Source organism: Cygnus olor, chromosome 3 (assembly GCF_009769625.2).
Source record: "Cygnus olor isolate bCygOlo1 chromosome 3, bCygOlo1.pri.v2, whole genome shotgun sequence".
Lineage (NCBI taxonomy): Eukaryota > Metazoa > Chordata > Aves > Anseriformes > Anatidae > Cygnus > Cygnus olor.
Genome location: NC_049171.1, coordinates 34,419,543 through 34,443,552, shown reverse-complemented (window position 1 = coordinate 34,443,552; position 24,010 = coordinate 34,419,543). Strand labels below are relative to the sequence as shown.

At 37.4% G+C, this 24,010-nt stretch overlaps 1 long non-coding RNA gene across 1 annotated transcript; it reads right to left on the bottom strand.

Moving 5' to 3' along the window:
- Window positions 1–2,471: 2,471 nt before the first annotated feature.
- Window positions 2,472–11,565, bottom strand: LOC121067350. The gene is made up of 3 exons (XR_005818250.1): window positions 11,446–11,565; window positions 7,529–7,747; window positions 2,472–6,995 (listed from the first exon to the last, which is right to left on the bottom strand). It is a non-coding gene; the product is annotated as an uncharacterized LOC121067350 (long non-coding RNA).
- Between the last annotated feature and the right edge of the window lie 12,445 nt (window positions 11,566–24,010).

Here is a 24,010-nt window from a genome sequence, read left to right as displayed (position 1 = left end):
TGCTTTTCTCCTGAGGCCCAGAAAAATCCTGTATTTTCTCCCCCCACTCGTGTGTTCTTTGTTCATGAGTTGAAGGGAAGATCAATCTAAAGGTACTGAGAACCATGCTACTGTATTTATTTCAGTTTTAAGAAGAAAATTCAATGCCTGATCAAGGCTTCCACTTCAGTGAAACATTGTTTTTTTCATTGACTTATAAAACTATGAGATCAGACAAAACAGCTCCATTACAACAAAATAAGGTACAGCAAGTGTTATTTGTAAAAAGTAAATGATAGTGCTAGAAAGCAAACACGTTTCCTTCAAAAAGAGCTTAAAAGTCATTTGCTATACTGGAAGGGCTTTACAATTACATCCTGGTGCCAGACTTGACATTTAATCAAATGTGTTTAATCAAAATTCAAGTTATTTCCTATTTGCAAATAAAAAAAAAATTACTTTGGCTTTCTATTCACATACATCTTTAATATAAAGAATCAAACAGTAGTGGCATAAGAAGAAGTCTGGGAAGTTTTAAGTTAGCAGTAAACAAGAAATTCATATTGAATGGAAACAGACTTAGCAGATGTTTTTTGTCCTGCTGATTACATTTATCTTCTTTCATGCGGGTTTTGAATGACTTGAATTTACTCAGTGGTTCACTTATTCATTTATGAAGCACTTCACATAATGAGAACACTATTCTTTTATGTTATATGGCTTTTAAGTGGATCAATACTCAATGAATTTACTTAAGAAGTATTACTTTATATTTACTGATTTATGAATAGTACCAGCTTACTTATCATAGAATCACAGAACAGCTTGGGTTGGAAGGGACCTTAAAACCATCCAGTTCCAACTCCCTTGCCATGGGCAGGGACACCTCCCACCAGACCAAGTTGCCCGAAGTCCCATCCAGCCTGGCCTTGAACACCTCCAGGGATGGGGCATCCACAGCTTCTCTGGGCAACCTGTGTCAGTGCCTCACCACCCTCTGAGTGAAAAATTTCTTCCTAACATCTAATCTAAACATACCCTCTTTTAGTTTAAATCCATTCCCCCTTATGTTATCATTATCTGCCCCAGTAAAATTATTTTTTCCGTTTCCATTTATATACATAAGTATACTTCAGCGATAATCCTTGAGAAGTGCATATAACCTGCTTCCACTTTTCTTGGTTACACCTTTAATTTTGCTCAGATAAAGTTATTGTGATTTTATCTGTTTCGTTAATTTTCAAAAGTCAGACATTTTAATCCTTTTCAATCAACTCAGAAAAGGTTTGGACTATTGGCAAACCAGCGTAGGAAGATGTGGAAAGTTATTCACCCTCTAACTACAAAATTTCTTCACCATTGAGAATACTATTTGTTGTTATTGCTCTTGCATCTTAATATCTTCAAAAGAAGTTTGACCGTGTGTATGTCTTCCCTTATGCAGAGCAACTTGCTTACTGAGATAAGGGAGTTCTGCTAACGCTAAAATTAGTTTGGTGTACGTTAAGGGGAAGCTCTGGTATCTCTTGAGAGCTAGCAGTGCCCCATGCAGTTACTGTTAGTCAGCTGTCATTCCTGTAGATGGAGGACAGACACCTTCAGAGAGTGGTGAGGTCCACATGGAGCTTTGGCTCTGAGTGCAGCTGTTCCTGTCTCCTTCCATTAGCTAGAAATGGAGCAGATCAGCATCTATATCCCTAAGCTTAGAAAGTTGATGCTAGGTGAGAGGAGTCACAGTCTGAGTGGCTTAATGCGTTACTGGGGCACAGGCACCACTCACGGTGCGGTGCTACCTCAGAGCAGCAGCTCCTGCGTGCTGCCAAGGCGGCAAACTGAACGCGTTAATGGAGATGGCAGGTGGTGACCACTGAGATGTCAATGTCTTGGAAACCAGGGCTCTCCAAGGGCCTCCTAAACACGGCTGGCAGTGTGTGTCCAGACTCAGGCTTGCTGGCTGAGCGTGGGGCCGGTGTGATGGTGGAGAAGAGCTTGTGGTGAACATGGTGGGTGAAGAGATGCAGCTGGGTCACGGTTAGTGATGCAGGGCAGAGAGCTGGGGAGATGAGTTAAGTATCAGCTTGAATGAGCATAACTGGTGGGTGGGGAAGGGTAGAACAGGGACATCTTTTTCCTGCACATATATGTGGCCTGACAGAGAACTGGGAACTGCTGTTATCAGCACCAGGATACCGTCAAAGACAGCTGAGCTAACCAAGTTTGAAATGCCCTGCTGCAATATTTTTGCAGTGCCTCACTCTCCCAAAGCACACATTAGGACCGAAGTTCATTTTCTTGCACTGAAAAATCCTGACACATATGGGGTATAGTACTGCTTACCAGGATTTCATTAAATAACTAAGATTTCAGTGTCAGAGATGATGTTATTGTTTAAGAGTAGTGCACTCATGAAAAAAGCTTTTTTTTTCTTACCTTTAAATCTTCTCTGAATGCTTTCATTATTTGTTATAAAGAAATTACAAGTTGTCTTAGAAAAATTTGAAACAGTCTTTATTCTGTAAGTAGAAGGATGCACAAGAACAAATAATTGCAAAGATATATATCAAGTGTATGCAAACACTACAGAATCATCATTTTTGAAACAATTTTGTAAAACCATCTGAAATTCTAAAGTGAGATGTCTTATAAAAGAAACAGGTAAAATGCATTTATAGTATGCAGAATAAACTTCTTAATTTACACTTTTTGTAAATATTTGCTACAAGGAGTTATTGAAACAGAATATGGAATATTTGCAACTTGCTCACTCACTCTCCTCTTACCACTTCCAGCATTTCTGTAATGAGACAATTATCTGAAAAATTATTATTGTTTTAAAATGACTCGTTTGAGGCTACATTTAGGCATGAGATAAGTGGTACATTTAAGTCATTAAAATTGCATTTGTGTGGAATTCTCATGAGTTCTGAACCTAGGTTGAATTTAAAAACTATAATCCTGTTTCACTTTAGCAAAAAAGTGAGATGTCATATTCAGAAAAGCTCCTAATGGCCATATGTGGCAACTAATACTAAAAGTGTTGCAATAAAATATAAACCACACACAGGAAAAAAGAATGGAAGTAAGAAATTCCTTAAGTTCCTTAGCCTGCCTTCAAGGTGGATGTGTGTTTGTTTTTTTGTTTTTTTTTTTTTTCATGGAGTCAGGGCAGACATCTGTAAATGGTGACACTGAAAGGAAAAATCTCAACCAAGGGTATAGAAGAAAATGTGGCTGCTCTGTTCTCTCCATCACAGCAAGCAGAGTAGAAAGCCCATTTCTACATGCACTCATCTACCTTACCAAGGTTTCATGGAGAAATTGTGGCTGACACTAGAATTACAGCTAGGGCTGTAGTTCCCAAATTATTATCCCACAATAAAGATCTGAGGAGATGGTCAGGGCTCCCTTCTCTGGAGAAAAATCTTCCCACAAACTCAGAGACATCCAACCCTGGCAAAGTCTGAGTGCCTGGTGTTTTTCAGTGGTTTAAATGCTCAGGATTCCCCACTAATGGACAAAGAACAGGCATTGCCTGTTCTTATTGCTTGATAAAGCGTAACTTGTTTAGTTTAGGCCAAGGGGTAGCACAAACTGTAATGCCTTACCAGATACACTATGTTAAACCCTGAAGACTTTTGTCGGACTGAAGCATTAATGACAACATGTACCAAAGACAAAATAGAAGAAACCAGAAGTGTCAGTCATGCACAGGCATGTAATGCACCATATAATAGTAAAGGAGCAGCTGCCTGTGCTAGGTGGTGACTCTGGCCATGCCCACTGTCTTCAAGGAGTTCTCAGCAGCCACAGCAGCTACCTCAAACTGATTCTCAATCTACATGTGGCTCATGAGCAATACGTCATCTCCAACCTGAATATATCTCAGCCCCAGTAGGTTGTTAGCTTGCCCTAAGTCCTTGCTGAATTCAAAAAATTCCCTGTGCACCTAGCACTGTCGGCCATGTCTCTGTGGTTTTGGACATTTCTGTGACATTGGCTGTGCCATGTGCATGGCCAAATGCCCTGTGTGCCACCCCCATCTCTGCGCCAGGTGACCATTCAGACAGCTCTGCATTTTTATTTATCCGTAAGGTGAACTTCATTCTGAGAAACGAAGAGCATCCTCACAGAAAAAGGAAAAGAGGTAGGAGTTTCATCTCTGTATTCAAAAATTAGGAGAGGCATAGGTGATCTGTTGGGTGCTACCAGGAGGTGAACAAATTAAAATGTAAGAGTCACGACCGTGTCAGGCTAGCTAGTCTAATTCTTGCCTTGAGCCAAAATGTGAGCAATAATTATACTCTCTAGTGAGCTGCTCCATGGACATGAGTAATTATAATCCTCTGCACACAGAAATGTTTATCTCATTATAATGAAGCAGAGAAGTAAACAAAAATAAAAGGACTAGAACTAAATGTTCAGAATGTCATTTCTATGCTCTGCTGTAGTCAGTCAACTCCAGTTTTACATGACAAGGAAGACTGCAAGTGAAAATCTGGTATTATAAGTGAAGTTTGTGTGAAGACTATTCATTAGATGTATTAGTCCAATGCCTGAAAAGACAATAGTTATTCGATTCCAATATTCGGTTAGATAGTAAACAAAGGAAGAAATCTGCAGAGATACACTGCTTTTAAAGTTAAAATACAATTCTTTGCTCATATTTCTGTGCTAACTAGCTTAGTAACATTAAATAATTCAGTATTTCAGCCCTATTTCATTAAAACCCTAAAATACTTACTTAGTATAAAACTATAAAATCCACGTGACTAAATGTAGTTAGTTACTGCAGACTCCTGTTAGAGTCAGTGCAGATCTAGAAGAAACTCAGTTCAGTCTAAAGCAGATGTCTTAAATATAATGTAGATATGTATATTTAATCAAAAGAATCTACCCTAGGAAATATAAAAACTTTAGAGCTAGAAATCCAATCTCCATACATTCAGATTTCATTAAAATAAATCTGATACCAAACTTTCTGGGTGCAATCAAAATGTATAAACCTTACCAAGCAAAAAGATTCAGTGGAAAGCTGTACTGGCCACCCAGCTATCAAGAGAGATTTGGAGACCACTCAGATCAGTTCAGTCTGATTTTTCCACTTTCCATTTTTTGTAGGGAAATTGTCTACATGGCTACATAAATTCACATAATTACCAGCCTTTCCACATTTCCTTCCATGAAAGAACATGACAATAAAACACATCAGTGGTTGAAAACTTGGTTCTGCTGAGGTCAATGGAAAGATTTCCTTGAATTCGAAAATGTCAGAGTTTCACCCCAGGCCAAGAATGGCTGTGCCATGTTACCACAGATCTGCACAGGGAGTGAAGATAATCCCCCACACCTCACAACAAAACCCAATAACCCCCCTTTGCCTGTCAGGTTCTTAATTTTCCCTTCTATCAAGGTAGCTGCAGGCAATTCTGTAGTAGGGAACAGGATGTCTTATGCCTAAAATGCAAACAAAGGAGCGAATGTTGGAGTTCAGCTATGACTCACATTCGGCAGCACATATTTCTGTCACTTCTGAGCGGCACTGCCCTACTCTGCTCCACAGAAACATTTTAAATGATGTGGGAGATATTTTATATGGAGAGGCAAAGCACTCTTGTATGTGACTCACAAAGATCTCATTATTATTTTATCCTTTATTCAAATTACTCTTTAGATCAAGATTGTATTAATACTCATAATTAATTTGGCCTTATATAATGCTTTTAATCCAAGTATCTCACAACACTTCTCGAGCATTATCTAATTAAGCCAGTCACAATATCTCTGTGATGTAGTCAAGGAATCTGTATGGCTCGTTTCTTCCAGCTCCAAAAAACAGTCACCTCTGGGGTCAAATGAGGCAGCTGCTCAATAATGCATAGCAGCACCGTGCCACGCTTTGGGAGAGGAAGTGAGAAATAGCAACTCTAATTGGAACTACAGGGGGACTGAGGGAGGAGAATGTAATTATCTATAATTTCAGATTTAAAGGTGATAACTCGTCTTTTCCTCTGAAGGTTGTCAAAGGCTCTCTAATGTCCAATTGTTTTTTTAGCTCATGGTACAGATGTCTCATAGAGTACCACAGGTCCTCTGGTACTCTCTGGTCAGAGTCATAGAGGAGTGCCTTACCACATCATCATTTCATGACCTATTTTAAATTGAAATTCTGCTTCTACACATATAATTTACTTGCCCAAAGTAAATAGCTAGTGTGATCCTTTGATCAAAACCTGCAATAAACTGCCAATATTTTATATTTCTTCCCGCAAGGCTGGTTTAAAGTAAGTTGTATTATCCCCACTGTACCGAAAGAAAATGAAGCAAGGGGAAAATAAATTATCTTCCTTTACATACCCAGAAAGCCAGTGATTAAAAGGTCATTGAATCTTATTTTCCAGACCTGTATTACTTTGCTAAGCTCTCACTCATCCTTCTTTCTGTCTGTTAGAACATCTTTAACATTCAGTCTGTATTTTTGATATCCATGATTAAAATAAAGATCAAACGTGGAATCTAAAATATTCTGCTAACAGGAGAGCTTTTCCATATGCATAGCCATTTGTATCTCTACTAAAACAAAATTTAAATAAAACAAGCTATGAACCCCACGGACGCAGAAGCTCCCCAAGTGTCTTTTAGACAACTGCTCCCTGAAGGTTGGGTGCTGTGTTTTTGCCCACATTGCTGCTTCAGCCCAGACCTATCCCGTGGGGACACACAGCAGGGATGTGGGCACAGCCCCCAGGGACTTCTAGGGCTTGTCATGCTGAGGGACATTGGACATGGGGCTTAAGGTGTCTGCCAGAGGGATACAGATGACTTCATGGGCAATTCTCTCTTCTCAGGACGGGCAGGAGGAGCAGTCTCATGGAGAGGGAGTTACCTACATGGCAGTCACTGAAAACACCTCTCAAGTTTTCACAGATTCTTGTTTGGATCAGGAGGTGTTGATCTCCTGTGGCCTACTGTGTGGCATGGAGAGCTGCAGATATCACCAAGGGATTTTTGCACCAGATCTGCACCAGATTTAAGATAAAAACCTGGTCTCAGTTTAGATGTTGATGTCAAAGGATATGCTGTGTCTCTAGGTAAACTATTGGAATGGAAAGGTGCACTTGCCATTGAATAACAGAAACTTCACTGAATCTCCGGCCACTCAATCTTGATTATAAGAAAATGCATCACTTGTAAGTATTTATAAACAGGTTTGCTGAGGTGAGGGGCCCGCATATTTTCACCACGACCTAGCAAAGCCAAGGGGTCTGGAGAAGTCACCTGTCTCCATCCTGCCCATAGTACAGCCGTTTTTCAGACTTTAGTTCTCATGTGATATAGGGATTTTTAATTTTTTTTCAGCTACTGTGTAATAAAACATGTATGCTTATGAAGCAAGAAAATGGAGAAAAATAATAGGGAACATGATAATGATTCGTGTTTTTTAAATTTTGAGAAAGCACAGCAACTACTGAAGAACCTGGAAAATACAGTTCTTACACTACACAGAAAATTATAAATAATTTAAGAATACCCATAAACGTAGTGCTCTTACTATCTAGCAGTGATATAATCTGCAGTGACTTAGACCATCCTCCATGTTACAAAAACTGTGGGAAGTGCTGTCCATTATCACCAGGGAGCAGACATGACCATTTCTGAGATGAAAAGACCTTTGCAAAATGACTTGCTAAGTAGGGTGCCTGAGATGATGAAAATTCCAGTTCTTGGATGATTTTAGTTCTCCCCAAATCTTGATGCTTTCAAATACTTTCTGAAATAAAAAATCCAGAAAAAGTTCATTTTTTTTCCCACTTTTCTGATTATAGAATAATTACAATTTTGAAACAAAGTAATTTCTGAGGGAAAAGTATGAATATATTAATAATATGAAGAAATATTTCAGTCAGAAAAAGCATTGTAACAAAAAGTTCTGACATAATCTATCTCTATGTTATTTGTGTTAAAATTAACACAGTTTTACATTTCACCAGAGCAGAACATCTGTCAAAGTTTTAATAGCTTTTGTTGTGTTCTTTAAGCAACTTCACTCACTTCAAATAAAACAAAATGGAACTTTTTATTTCAGGGATAATTCTTTTAAAAGGAGTTTAAATTCTCTTTCCAATTACATCCAGAAGTATCCACTTCTTCTCAATGGATAATAAATTTCAAATGACTTTATTATGTTCATTATGGTGTGCATCACAAACGGCTGTAGCTTCACGGTCATAGTGGATGCACTTATATCATCCTTGCAGAAAAATGCAAGCGCTTTCTCCTCAAGAGAGAGGAAGAACATCTCTAGAGTCAGCTATGAATAGAAGAAAAATTCTAAGTTTTTCTCGTTGTGGGCCAGGGAGCCACACGTGAAGGGGGGTTGAAGTTAACTTCAGGGGGACTAAAAGTTAGACAGACAAGTCAAAGTCAAGCTTTTCTTAGCAATAAGGGATGCAGGCTCCTAGGTGATTCATCTCACTACAAATTAGCTACCTAATTACATACCTTCCCTAATTTAGGGAAAATAATTGCCATTTGGAAATACCCATTATTCTCTGCTGACTCTAAAGGGAACCAAAGGTAAGTAACTCACTGCTTGATAGCTAACTTTCTCTAAATTTTGGTGAAATGATCCTACCCTAAGGGCCTACAATTACCTTTAAATACTGTTTTTAAATTGCTTATGGATTTTGACAACTATTCCTAAAACTGACAGGAAGCCTTCCAACCTGGGCAAGTGGTAGGGATAGCATATCTAAGGGTAATGCTAGAGCAGTGACAAGTATGCAGCAACAGTCTCAATTGTAAATTCATTTTTCAGTTTTAATTCTTCATATGATATATCACTTTGGTGACTTAATAAACAAATGTGTTGTTGGAATAGTGCTATAACTGTACCTGCTGCTGTACATATAGTGGATGAAACATTAAAGCCCAGTAGATATAATGAAACACAATACTCTAACCAAAGCAGAATGGCCAGGTGGCTCAGCACAGATTTGTGAATATTTTTCTATAGGCAGAGCGTATGAGACCTTTGATCTCATTTGCATGAACTTATATTTGAAAGTAATCATAAGAGCCAGGTGTAGGTTTTAAGTATGTCTTGCTAGTGCAAGAATCTAGCTGAAACAATTAGTTGTTAGAAATGTTAAACGGAAGTACTGCTATGTGTCGTTGTTCTGGTAGGATTTAGAGGTGCTTTAGGAGAAATGTAGGGAACAATCTGCAATGACACAAAGGGACTGAGCTCTTTTCTTAAAGGTATTGACATGCCTAGGTTAGCAGAATAGCAGAAATACCTAAATTAAAAGTTATTTTGGGTACCTCCACACTGTGTTACTGTCTGACATATTCTACATTAGCATCAGTGGGACTGCACAGATGTTACAGAAGGGACAGTAAGCCCATTCTTGTAACTTTACAGCATATGTTTTGTTTTTATGTTCAGTTCGGTTTGATTTTACTAGCTAAATTCAAAATGCATGAAATGTCAGTGGTTTTTCTAGTGGTAACCATGTACTCCATGGAAAAATTGCATCATTGGTAGAAAAAAACAACCAACCAAACAAAAAAACAGGTGATAGAGGAAAGTAATCAAGAGAAAAATGAGGGAGATTCTCACAGAAAAATGTTTTAGAGAGTTATTTGCGCTGAAACAATATAGACCATCTAACATGCTAAACAGTTCAACATCCTACCCAATAAAGTATACTTACCAGACAATGCAAATCAAGACCATTATAAATAAATCCAGCCCTCACCCCCTTAGAGCACTAATCAAATACAGACTCAAGACAGACGGAACCCCAAGTGCAAAAGCAAACATCTCGTTTCTCAGTCTTAGTCAACCAGGAGAACAGATGGCCCTTAATAGCATGCCCTGAAACATCTAATTACATGAGGAACTTTGTATAGTTTTTCTAGACTTTTAATTGGTCCCCTAACTGTGTGTGAAGAGAGCCAAATGTTTTAATAGATTAAATACTAAATATCAAGATAGATTATTTTACAGCATTTGCAACACCTTGCTGGGTTATTATTAATGTGGATTTCAAAAATATGGCAGTACAGACTGTGGGTCAAGGCTGTCATGCAGAATATTCATTTCTTTGGAAGTCTTCCTCATATATCAAGCTGAGTGCCTTGCCTTTCCACAAAATAGGAACAACAAGATGTATATGATAACACATTTAGGGTCATTAGGAATTTAGCCTACATAAATAACATGAGAGGAGAAATGGCTGGTAACTATAGCAACATATAAAAACCTAAGAGGAGAAGAGAATGGACATTACGCATCAGCATGCCAAATTGAAATGTAACAATACAACCAGGAGATTACCAATATCTTGCAGAAGTCTAATGTAGAGCTGGAATAATAAAATGGTATTTATATATATTATTAAAAGAATTAAAACACGTTTAATGACTAAGTACCTAAAAAGTAGAAAAACGATGTACAAACAAGTACACAAACTCGTTTACAAATAACAGATAGAAAAACAAGAATTAAGTGTGGCAAGAAAAAAAAAATCAGCAACAACGAATATATTATCAGTGTGCACTGAATTCAGAAACATACCTAGGTGTACAGGATCTTTACTTCTATTGTCCAAAACCATGTGTAATGTTTTCTTCTGGTAATACAGGCCATAAGAAAGCATCAGAGTTCTGCTGTTTTGGTCAATCACATCATTTACTCTTGGTTGTGATCATGCTGTTTAACAACAATAAATTTTTTGCTGCAATTAGGAAAGCTGTTCCAAAACATCGTTGCTCTGATGCTTAGAAACCTTCTTTTCAGATGAATTTATTAATGGCCAGTTTATACCCATTTGTTCTTGTGCCAGCTGTGGCCATTAGTTCAAATAGCTTTTCTCTGGTGTACTAGCATGCAACATTATAGACCTCCTTTTTGTTAAACTGTGAAAGCCAACTTTCTCTCAGAAGATAACCTTTCTTTCACCTAATTATCTTAAAGTCTTTCTCTTCCTTTCATCATGCTTAATTAATTTGCATGACTAGCTATAATTTTACATTACATTCCAGGTAAACTCTTGCTGGAGTACCATTTAGTACTTCCCTGTCCCTGAGGATGAGATTTCTTTTTATATGGCTGCATCACATCAGTCTATCACAGGATCATTACCAGGTTTTTTATTTTTTTTTATTTTTCCTGTCTGCTTTTCCAACTAGGCAAGCTCCTATCTCACTACAAAAGCTCTAGAAACTACTCCTCAAGCCTTAGCTTTCTGTTTTGTGCCACTAAACGTTGTCCTATTTCTAATAACTCAGTTATCAACTCAACATGGTGCACAAACCCATATAGCTGTTATTATGTTTGTTCTTCCTGTTTAAGTGCCTATGTGGTGATAACAGCCTTATTATTTATATATGTCCTCCAACATAAACTTGGAAAATCGTAGTCTTAGTAATAAGAATTTACTAGAAATATAGACCTGCATTCACCTCTCTTCAGGATCTGTGGCTGTACTTCAAGGGCTGCCTCAGTGAAGTCTTTTGCAAGCCTTCCAGAAGGCATCTGACCAAAATCCTTTCTGTTTTAATCGACCTAACCATTGTTTCACTGCTGATTACCACTATGCTGATTCTTAGCCACACCAATTTCATCTTATCTTTCCTGAATGACACACAGCTGTTTTCCGTTATGCTTCTTATTTCTGTATAGGAAATAATAAAGTGATCTAAAGAAATCCAGACAGATCAGTAGTATTTTACACATATTGCCAAGATCATAGAAGGAAACAGGGAGTGAAAGTCAATGGAGGATTATGAACATAAAGTTTATAGCACTAAAATAAAAGCAAATCCTGTTCTGCACAGATACAAGTGTTATGAAAGTGAAATAACAATGTAAAAGGTATAATGCCTATGATGATAGCACTTCCCCTATTGGTTTGTAGAGTTAGCCAACATGACACACCTTGTTACCTGTCTTTGCTGTATCCTTATCTGTTACCAGGGGGAAATGATTAAATCTCTGTTTACAGTGGTCCATTTATTTATTTATTTATTTATTTATTTTCATAAGCACAGCAAAAATCTTATGGTGCAAGAAAATTTTCAGCTCAAGGCCTATTACCAGCTGGCACTTCATGCAAGAGCTCCCTCTCTGGGTAGCACTACAAAGGTCTGCAGAGCCTTCATGGAGTTTTGTCCCTGAGGTTCTAGTGCTTGTGGCCCAAATACAGATACTCTCTATAAAATCCACTCTCTACCACATGCAGACACAATTTTCTAACTGTATATGGATGCCAGCGTTGCATAAGCCCTGGGTTTCAAGCACTGTTCCCTCACACTATTTCAGACTGTGTATTTTCACTTCTAGCATGAAATAACTAAATCACATTTGATGAGGCTGTCAGACTCCCACCTCCTGCCCCATTCCTCCTCCCTGGTGCAGAAAGGTTTTTGTCCGCCTGCAATTCTGCAATTTGCTCAATGCATAGCCAAGCACCCAGTGGACAAAATGGTGATATCTGTACCAGGAACTAACTCGTCCCATGGTCCATTCATGAATCCCCGGGCCAGCTGGCTTTGCTTACCTGTGCCCACTCTGTTTAATTCTCTCAGCCTCGTAAATGGGGTGGCCACTTCCAACTTACCTGCTGGGAATGGACCCTGGCATGGTTAGCCTATGCTACGGAGACATTCAAGAGTCTGTCATTTGTCAGGTCAATATTAGCAATTCATCAGTGCAGGCATTTGATTGAATCAGTTTAAATTACCATTGAAGACAGCCACAAAGTTGCTCATACTCTTGCTATTTCAGTTACAGCACCCATATGCACATATTTTCATATGTGCTCCTAAGAATTACCCTTCTAAGGACTGGATTTTAGAAGTAATACCAAAACCTCTATTTACAGCTATCAGAAGGTCTGGGAGCCCAAGAACTTCTAAGATTATAGCCCTTGAAGTACGGAGATTTATACCTAGCAATTAGCATTGTTGTGTCCCCAGATGAGGCAACTTGCTTGTGGTACAGAGACCTGTGGGGGTCTGTCCCTTTGTATTATGAATTCCAGAACCTAGAAAAGCTCCCTTGTATTTCAAAAACCTACAAAGAAGTTTAAGAAAGATCTCCTCATTTAAGTGTAAAGAGCTAAAAAGTAACTTTGCTACTCTTTAATTATCATGACAACTGCGCTGCTAGAGGCAAAGCTGTGTTATTGGATGTCTTCCAGACTGAAGAAATAGGATAAGAAATAGGATAAGAGAAGTAGCATTAGAGAAGTACAATGTTCCATATTACTTTAAGGATGCTTGCTCTGCAAGATGTTCAAAGGAAAGGAGATTGTTAAAGTGATGGGCAAAAGGGGAGGTAGGAGAAAGCTGAGCTTGGAGGAAAGAAAACTAGTATCAGCAATGCCAGCAGCTTCAAAATACTTTGATATATTGTCCAAGTTGTCCTGTACTCATGCTGAAAAGAGAGTCTGACCATGGGAATTCAAATAAGGAAATTTTGAAGCAGTCAGAAAGAGCTATGAGAAAGCAAATTATAGATAAGAAAGAAAGTTATTTGGAAATACTATTTTGCATAATAATGGACAAGCCAAATAACATTCTGGATGAAATCATGTTACACAAATAGGAAAGGTGAAACACAACAGTCCTATAATTGAATAAGAGTGCTAACTAAGATGACTTCTGATAAGTATTCAGCACAAAGGATGGCAAGTTTATAGAAAATACAAGAGAAGGCACATCCCAGAGACACCTACATGTGCGATCACTGTTTAAACAATCAAGCAGATGAATAAATCAAGTGAAGATTAAGTGTATTAAAATTCTTAGCACTAGATTAGAAATAGAACAGAAATCTTGTTTGTGAGGCAATAGATCTATTCCTTTGAAATAAGAAATATGAAGGAGACTACTTTGTAAAACTGTGAAAACAGTTCTTAGCTAGCATTACAAAACATAGTCACTGCTGGTAGTTATTCTGCATTTAAATTGGATGTATGCAGCAGTTAGGAATTGCTAGCAAAGCAGAATAAACCATCTGGGTAGCGTGACCACTTGTTTGCTATTTCCTCTCTCATTGCACATTTGCTTTATTTTTTATTTTTTTTTTTTTTTTAGTTTTCCTTCTATATCTCCATATCTGTCACCTTTTTCAAAATAAAAATAAGTAGATTGAGGCAGAGATATTGTTTACTGGGTATGCATTACAGGATGGGTTTTAAACAACCAGGGTTAGGGTTTCAAAAACCATAGCATCACAATACTAGAACAAGGCATTAGGTTACATATTCAAATTGAACCTCATATCCTGTGGGTTTCAGTGGTAACCTATGGGTGTTCAAATCAGGCTAGGCAAAGAAGCCAGTTATTGCATGCCTGTCACATTACTGATATTATTTTGATTGAAGCACCTGTCCACTGAAAGGCCCTTTATGCATTAGAGTTATTTCCAGACCTTTGCCTTCTGAAATATACTGTTTCTTCTCTATTGGAAGATTGAAAATACATTATTTTACTGTGTGATTTGATAACAAAAGTTCCAAGAAAGTAGTTTTACACACAATAAATTAACATCTAACATAACTTTATATTGAGAAAGCAGAAGATAACGTAATCTAAAGTCAAATTGTTAACACATTGAAATAAACAAATAAGGCAAAATACTTTTTAATTATATGTCTGCATTTCCCCAGTTCTAAGCAGAATTATTGTGGACAACATAAAATTCAGAACATTTTAAGCAAAAATAATAGTGTAATTGGATAGTGATTATAGAGTTCTAAACACCTAAAATGGAAAATGTCATAAATACTATGACTATTCAACATAATGTCAGTGTAAAAATATATACTGCTTAATGCTTCAGGTTATTCTCACATGGCTACATAGCAGTTATTATATCCTCTGCTTGGGCTTAGAACGGGTATATACATACATGTCTGTGTGTGTACACATACGCACACATATAGATATATACTCATATAAGTATGCATGAATGGTGAAATGGGATGTTCTTTAGTGTGTTCTCATTTACCTTTTAGTCAGAACTAAACAGGAACACAATTCATGTAGACTCATAGAAATTATTAGTGTTTGAAGAAAACAGTATGCACACACAATAAAAAGGTGGTACAATACTCATCAAATTGTCAACTAGAAATATGTTTCCACATGCCAGGATCTCACCATAATTACAGAAACAAGAAAATTAGTATAGAAGTAGAACAGCATACTAAAAGTAAAGACAGGTTATTACACAATTTCAATATTGAATTATAAAAATAAAGGCAGAATGAAAGTAAACAGAAAAAGATTTTCTCTAAGAATTTTCTAGGTACTCCTTTTTATAAATTCCAATTTTATAAAAAACAAACAAACAAACAAAAAGCAAAAAGAATGGATACCAAAAATATTCCTTTGCACTTAGATAAGGAAGCTGTTTGACATCTCAGACACAGCTCTCAAGTATTTAACCCCATTTTAAACTGGAGAAGCACAAAAAATAAATTATCTCAGCTACTCAGCCAAAATGAGTATTACCCCTAACATACCTTGAATTAATTCAGACTAAAGAATTAGGCTCTCCACCTGCAAATAAATAAACAAATAACAAATTCTGATGGCCCTAGATTATTTGTGCCTTTCCCACAGAACTAAGAAGCTTTGTGGATGACCCTGCCTGCCTCTCAGGAATGGTATTTGTGGTAAATGTAAGAGATCATACGAAGCCAGCATGAGAGAAAGGAAATACTGTGAAGGAGGAGATAAGTAGAGAGCACCAACAGGGAAGCAGGGAGTCAGAGTCTGAAAATAGCAGTTATTCTAGGAATTGAATTAAGGCTCTAGCCACAAAAAGGGTACTCAAAATAATAGTGCAGTATTGAAATATAAGGTTTCCATTCCATACTTATAACTTAATACTGTACAAAGACAATACAATTTCAGTCAACTGGAAAAAAATAAAAATTAAAAAAAAAAATCTTGTAAGTATAAACCACATTCTTAGGATGTTTATAGTGTTTTCCCAAGTTTCTTTCCCAAGGATGATCTGGGACTAAGTCCAAATGGGGAAAGCGGCCAGTGGAGGAAGAAATAGATCAGTGCCAACCATACAGCCTTATAGTGCCAACATAAAAAATAATAGTGACTATTAAATAACTTGAGAGTTTTCTTCCATGGGAATGCCATAAAAACTTCTTCCTCAAATTAAGCCTCGTATTTTTATAAATGAAAAGTAGAGTTGATTGGGGATTTTCCAAAATTAAAAACCAAAAATTAAAGCTTTTGGGTGAGCTCAGAAAGAACTAAGTATCTGGAAATGTTAAGATGTGTAGTTTAGCTTAGAATGACAAAACATAACAAGAGAATGGGATGCCATGAAATTTGATTTGCATGTAAAAGAGTATCAATATTTTGTCTGACACTGAACAAATTTTGAAACCTTGCCATTTTCACAAGATGGAAGTCTTGATTTGCCACCAATTCTGATAACTTCAAAACCTGCATACTGTTAAACAAAAGATGTGAGTGCACCATGGTGTGAGAGGAGAGCCAGGTAAAGCTCTGGGGTGAATGTCTTGACCCTCGCTTTAGGTTGTAGACCAGAAGACCAGAAAACTCTTTCATCTCAAATGCAGATTTTATTAAAATATAAGCCAATGTAATTAACCTTTTAAAGACACAAAAGTTAGAATGGCTAAATCAGACAGGATAGAAATAAAAATGTATATAAACAAGTCTCTATCCATTACATCCTTGCAGGCAAGTTCTTGCTTCTCTGCTTGGTTACTACAATCACAGTGGCTTTCGATTCTAATTTGATTTTGATTTTGGCCAGCTCCCTCCGATCCTTAAAATGTTTCTCTCTGCCACTGTGGGGGCTTTGTTAGGGGTCAGTCCCTGCTCCTTTCAGTGTTAACTCTAAGGGCTCTAGCAGCTGCCTTCTTGCCATGACTCTCCCATTCTCAGAACCCTTCTGCTACCCTGGAACCAGTGGCCATCTCTCAGCCCTCTGGAGGCACCACTTGAGCGTACCACACTTTGCCAAAAGAGGCATCACATTACAGGCAAAATGAGAACAAACTGTCCAGCACCTGTGACAAAATCTGGTTTTATTTAGTTTTAAAATCTGGTATTTGGACCACAGAACTGCACTGTTTGTCAAGATAACAGCTTTTCTGATTTAGTCAGTATAAAAGCATCAATTATTTGACTATATGAGAAGAATGTTTTTTCCTCATGGTGAATCCATTGCCAATATTAATTAGCTTTATCTCTGTATGAGATTTTTTTCTCTCTAAGAAACTCTTCTGATAAAGTCTTTCATAAGTTTAAAGCTTTATTTAAGCTTTCCAGCCTTTATGATTCTATGTTCAACGTACTTAACAGCTTTTACATCAGCATGATAATTTTTGACTTTTTAGAATGTACCTTTTTTTTATAATAGCAAATTAAGGAAAATATTTATCACCTCCAAAGGAGAAACAATTCCAACATTATTCAAAAGAGCACAAAGAAAATTGCTTGAACCACCAAGCAAAATAATATAGATGTATATTGATGATATACAGGCAGCTTGGAAGTGATGAGAGCAAATTTTGTGCCAATATTCTGCTGATGGAAGAAGACACTGAACAGAAAACTCAAACATAAGCTGAGGGGTCTCAATGAAGTAGTGACTCCCCACTTGCTACATCCAGGAAGATGATGTAAACCAGTAAGATCTCTGCCCAGTTCAGGCCACTTGACTGCAAATAGTTAATTGCAATAAAAGCTGCCTTTTTTTTTTTCTGAAAGAAATGGTTACACATTTTAAAATGTTTTCTTCCTATTGTAGATTACTTCAGCAATTATCTGTAACTCTTGTTCCATACATAGACTAGAACCAACACCTTTATGTATAGACATCCTTAGTCAGACATTTTACATTAAATATGTTTAATTTAATAAAATAAAATAAATAAAATAAATTTCCATGGCATTATTCACATAAATAAATTTAAATTTCTGAGTGGAAAATATGGTTCCAAATTAGGAATATGTCAATGCAGTCACCAAACGTACTTGTAAAATCAAGTGTTCATTCACACTTATTTTCATTATAAAGAGAAAAATCTGGTATTTCTCTATAGAAACAATCTCACTTCTTGTAAATATGTCATCTGATAATGAGATTCGCATATCTAAAAGTGGGGATATGATAGATGCAGAACTTAGTCTTCACAAACATCTTGCTCAATAAACAGACAAACCTTTTGTGTCTTCTGAAGATGTCTCTGGACAGTCTCACAGGACACAGCATTAGTTGCAGAAGGTACAAGAATTATTTTAAATAGAATATGAAAGAGTTTAGAGTATGGAATTGATCATAAATTGTAACAGTTTGATTATTTCCCTGTTCTGTGGAGTCTTTCATAATGAAAATGTTGAAGAACAATTCCAAGTAATTAAGAGTTATAGATGGATGTAAGGTGCTAAAACCTAAAAATAAATATAGATAAGAGATCTAGGAAGAAAATGAGGAAAAAACATAATTGAAAAAGAGGTATCTGTACAGCCATCTGGTTAAAAGCATTAGTCATATTTAGACTGCATCCAATATCATCTTGAGTGAACATGTAACCTATGCACTAGAGAGAAAACGAGGCAAGTACCTGGTAATGGAGTAACATGGTACATGGGAACAGATTGGAGAAGCTTCCACCTATATTTTTTTTTAACTTAATCCTGTCAAGATATCCATGATGAAAATAATATTTAATACACAAATATCAGTCTTAACTTATTAGAAGTAATGTTCTTTACTTGATTTTCTTCTAATGGTCTTCCATCATGAAAATTTATTTTTATTCAGGAAGTCTCAGATTAAATATTTATTCAGATCAACAGTCTGATAAAATAAAAAATGAAAGTTGATTTAAATTGCATTCTGTACACACAGAGAAAATCTACACATTCAAGTGGAAAGGAATTTATTTACAATATGAGAAATGAAGATTTAAAAACATCCTTTATAATTAGTTAAAAACTCAAAATCTTTAAATAGTCAGAGACACTTTATGTTCTCCATGTGTCCCTTTTTAATAATTTTAAGGCCAGAAGGTTCTCATCAGGCTTTCTAGCATTAGAATACCCCCCTTCCCCCCCCCCCCCCCCCCAGGTTTTATGGGAGACCCTGATATTTTTGTGGATGGTGTCCAGAGCAAAATAGATCCATGTTTCCAGCAGCTTTTGAGCCTGGACTTGCCATCTCCACCTGATATTTGCCTAGCCTGTAATGGCACACCTACTTAATGCAGTATATTGCGTGTAAAGTTCCCTAGAGATGTGTAAATATAGTGTCAAGCAGAGGTGCTCCTTCAGCCCCAGTGGTGCTTTTTCAGGGCTAGTTCATGAGGGTGGTGTGCCCACCATGCTTTTGGCTACAGAGTAAACACAAGTATCTCGGTGTAGCACTGTACTGGGCCATGTAGTTGTACCATTTATTTTCTGCATTCAATGGGAAGACAGAGGTGCTTCTCTAAAGCATTGCATGTTATCTGTCTTGATGTCTATTGCAAGATAAGTTCACTTATGCTCTGAATGGTTGTGTTTCATACTGGGTCCTCCAGGACCTTTCCAGAGCTTAGGAAAGTATTTTTTTATCCCAGTTGAAAAGAAGGGAAATGATGTGCAGAAAATTTCTTATTGCTTAGAATTAGCAATAATGACATGCTCCAGCAATTCAAAATGGGGAAAAAAATGGTGATTGGACAGAAACACAACAGAAATCTATGGAGATGTGCATATTGGGATGATACATTCAGACCAGCTAAATCAGGACAATTGACAATTATTACCTCTTGTAAAGGTGATATAGGATTCTAGAAGGAAACTGAAGGAAGTGTGATCTAACATTTTAATTCCCTACTTAACAAGTTTGACTTTTATTTAATCAGACAACCCAGTCTATTATTAATTTTTAAGACTGTTCAAACCAATGTCTTATAATCATTAATGAAGCTGTTTGTTTAAATGAACAAATATGTCAAAGTACTTTAGTACCAAATCAACACTAAAGCATAAAAACTCCTTGTTTTATAGGGCATTTGATGTACGCCAGTGTGCTTTGACATATTTACCAATAGATGAAGAAAAATGAGAGGCCTATGTGATAAGTGAGGGGTCCTGAAGAACAGCTTACCAAAATGTTAGAAGTATTTTTCTGCCAAATAAGATTGCTGTAATTGAAAACATCAGAAGTATCGAGATCTCCTACATGGGTGTCTTGTTCTTAAAAGATCAGCATAATACCATGTGACCTCCCTTTCTAATGGCTGCATGAATGATTGCAAGGGGAAGCTTACCGTTTGAATGCAGTAAGTTTCCACAATGCATAAGCTTTTGCTACTGAGAAACTCTATTTTCAGAACTTATTATTTGAATAAGAAGTTCGTATTCAAATACAATGTTAAAGTCTGATAAATATCTTTATTCATATTAGAAAAATTCTAATCTCATGAATTTTTCCTTTGTGAATTGGTTATGGGGATAATTATAACCATAATTATACATCCTCTAAAGACTCATGAACATAAGGTTCAGTGAGGATGAGTATGCCAGAAGGAAGATTATGTCTTCTTACCCATTTAGTGCTCTCAAAATTCCAGGGCATTTTTTTATAAGAAGAAGAATATTGATAGAATAAATTAATAAATGATAATTTATTTAAATTTTGTAACTACTTTTTGACAAAATCCCTCACATTGAACTAATAAAGAAATTCAGTAGGATCAAGGGAATTTATTGCCATGGACTAGAAACTGTTTAAGACACAAACTAACCAACCAAACAACAATAATAAAAAACACAAGCCAAACTAATGATGATGGAAGGTGAAGGAAAATCAGAAAGCAAATGGAATATTAGGCTTCAAAAGGCTGGTATGAAGAATAAAAAAGAGAAAGTTCATAATCCCATTTATAAATCAAGATATAACTGCTGCAATAGGGATACTGTCCTCAGGTTAAACTATCTCAAAATATTATTTCTAAAGGTGCAGATGAGAGTAATAAGAAAGATTAGGAAGAGAGTGAATAGTCTGTACTAAGAATCTGTTAGAGTCAATTACATAAACAAACCTGAGGAACTATCTTATCCCCACCCATGCTGCAACATGCTAATCACAGATGACTTGTTCCAGTTTAAGAATAACATTTAACCTAGTGGAAATTCAGACAATCAGAACTGTCCTGTTCAGGTACCAGTCAGGCATCCTCCTGCAGATTCAACAGTCCTAGATTGTGATTCAGCCCTGAGGCCCAGGAAAGAAAAACCTCGAGTTAATGAGGAAATCCAGTGAAGGAAACAGAATTTAACATGAATGAAGTTCACAGTTGTTGATGCATGTGTAAAATGCAGGCTCTGTTTAGGTTACATTTCTTCTAATTTAAGTCCCAAAGCGTGACTGCTTCAGAATCTATGTATCTGCACTTTAGCAGTGATTCTTCTTATGAAATAGATGTGCCTAATATCTCTCTTTGGTTTAGGGACTGATAATATGTCTTCAGTGATTGCAACACCATCTCAAACAAGTGGCAGATATCCAGAAAGCAGGCAAAGATAGGTAGTGACAGTTTTGGGGTCTTGAACTCTGAAATGGGAAATTTGATGATTCTTCCATTTCAACCTGCACTATTTGTTCAAGTGGCAAGAGGGAATGTGTGAAGAGCATTAGCTCACTACTTCTGCCATTTGTTAAGGCAGAAGAACAGCCCAAGGAACAAGACCTGCTGCAAAGATGCTTGCTTGTAAAGTAGCTGCCTGTTTGGGGAATTCCCTGAAGGTGAACAGGGTGACCTATGCAGAAGGGATTAGGGTCCCTATCCTAGATATCATGAGCTGGAAAGACACACCAACATCTGAAAATCTCTGCTGATGGTATGATGAGGTATCTGGAAACCTAACTCCTCAATTTAGGAGGAATAAAACTAAGCTGATCTAGTCTTTATTTTCTCTCCCAAGAATCATTTCCACTTCAGTGGAAAATGAAACTTCTTCTAAAACAAAATCACCTGCATTTGTGAAGAGCTTTGAGATCATTCTAAACTAAAGCTGCTTACCACAATCTAATTCATCTACATTCATTTTATAGCACAGTGAAAGTCAAATGAAACATTTTCCCAGACAAAATTTCCCATCTTTCCCTCTCACCATTTCTACTTAAATTCTCAAATAGTTAAAATAGCCTCTCCTTTTCCAGAAGAGTTCTCCTCCCCAAGCCTCAGTTCTCAGATTCAGATTACAAAATTAACTGTGAAAAGGATGGTGTAAATGACATGGAAAATCTGTAAGTGCATTAATGCCACAACTAGCTAGAAAACTAGTGACATCTTTATGCTACATCCCTTCTGTACTTCATTTTTCGCTGCTGTGTTCTGCTGTTAACCTTTGTCCTGTGCTGTTCAGAAAGTGCCCATATTATCTGAGTGAGCCTCTGAGGCTTAATAATTTAGCTTATTGGTTTGAGCTGGCACAAAATGTGGCAGAACTGATGGCAGAAATAAGACAAAAATAGATTTGATGGAATTAATGGAGCACTTGTGGGCAGGAGTTGGCTTAACACATTAAAGATTTTTTTTTTTCCTAGCTTGACAGTGAAATGCAGGGCTGTATCTACAGGGGATGGAGTTAACAGGGACTGATAAATCAGTGTAATGCAATAGCTGAAACCACAGCTACATGGGAAAGAGCCCAGAGAGAGCCAGGGCTGCATGCCACTTGGGCAGCACTGCTGGTGGTACTTGGCTTAGGGAGGGTGATAAAATGGGTAAAGGAAATTGTGTCTATAAGCAGCCACTAAAATGTGCACTTTGATCCCCTCTGGAACATGTGACATAACAGGACTGAGCTATCCATCCCTTGTCCCTTAAATCCACTGCCTCATAGTTGTGGTGTAGAAGTCATTTGCTTTTCTGTTAGCCACAGCAGGAAGGGGACAGGGGATGCCCACGGTGTCAGGGGTGAGCCTTTGGGACAGGGGACACCCATGGTGTCAGGGGTGAGCCTTTCATTCCTCAGGCTAGCACTTTGGGTCTTCCGAAGCTTCCAGGTGTTTTCAGTGCTCTCAGGCATTCTGTGGTCCCATACAAATGAAGGAAAGGCCCCTGAGTCTTGTGATCTTACTTGTGATCAAGACAGGAGCAACACATGGCTCCCTTATCTTCAGGAAATTAAAAAAAAAAAAAAAAAAGGAGAGAGAGAGAGAGAGAGAGGGAGAGGGTTGACTTCATTTCTGAGGGAAATGCCAGGATGTCTTGTGGGAAGTTCTAGACATGTTCTTATATCATTCTATACCTGAGCCTGTCCCACTTGCAGATTGCCCTGCAGAGAGATTTTCTCTGTACCTTCTTCCTTCAGATAGCAGAAGGAAGAAATAGCATTTCTGGCTTTAAGAAGTTGCAACACAATTCACAGATTTCAACTGTGACTTCCTGAACTGTTGCTCCAGGATGGCCAGTAGCCAGCCTCCAACTTCAGGGTGAATTTGTGCAGTTTTGGAGCAATGCCTAAAAGGCTCGAGGATGTTTTTGTTTCTTTTCAGGGAACAATGAAATCCTCCTGCACATGAGTGGTGAGCTAAGGGAAGAACAGTGTCCTTTGAAGGAGGGAGTTCTGTAGATCTACCCCTTCATAAAAGATGCTAGCATCATATTTTATTCATTATAACTGTCCAAGTGAAAAGGAAAGAGAAACATAATGATTTGGCCTTCAGACTGAGAATCTTGAGCAAATTCACCGTGGTAAAATACCCCATCCATGCTGTGGCACAGCACATCAGCAGGCTGGCTGGAAGATCCCACGTGCTGGCCAGAGTGACTGAACAGGCAGTCTGAAGCCCAGAACATCAAGTCCTGTCTGTTTTGCTGCTGTTGAGCCTTAGTCTTGTTTTCCTCACTAAGCAACAGTTATGCTGGTCTGACAACACCATGGAAACTATTTTTCTGAGGTTTCCCCCAGTGTTTGGAACAGTTTGTTGTACAACACACTATCATCACTAATTTCTGGC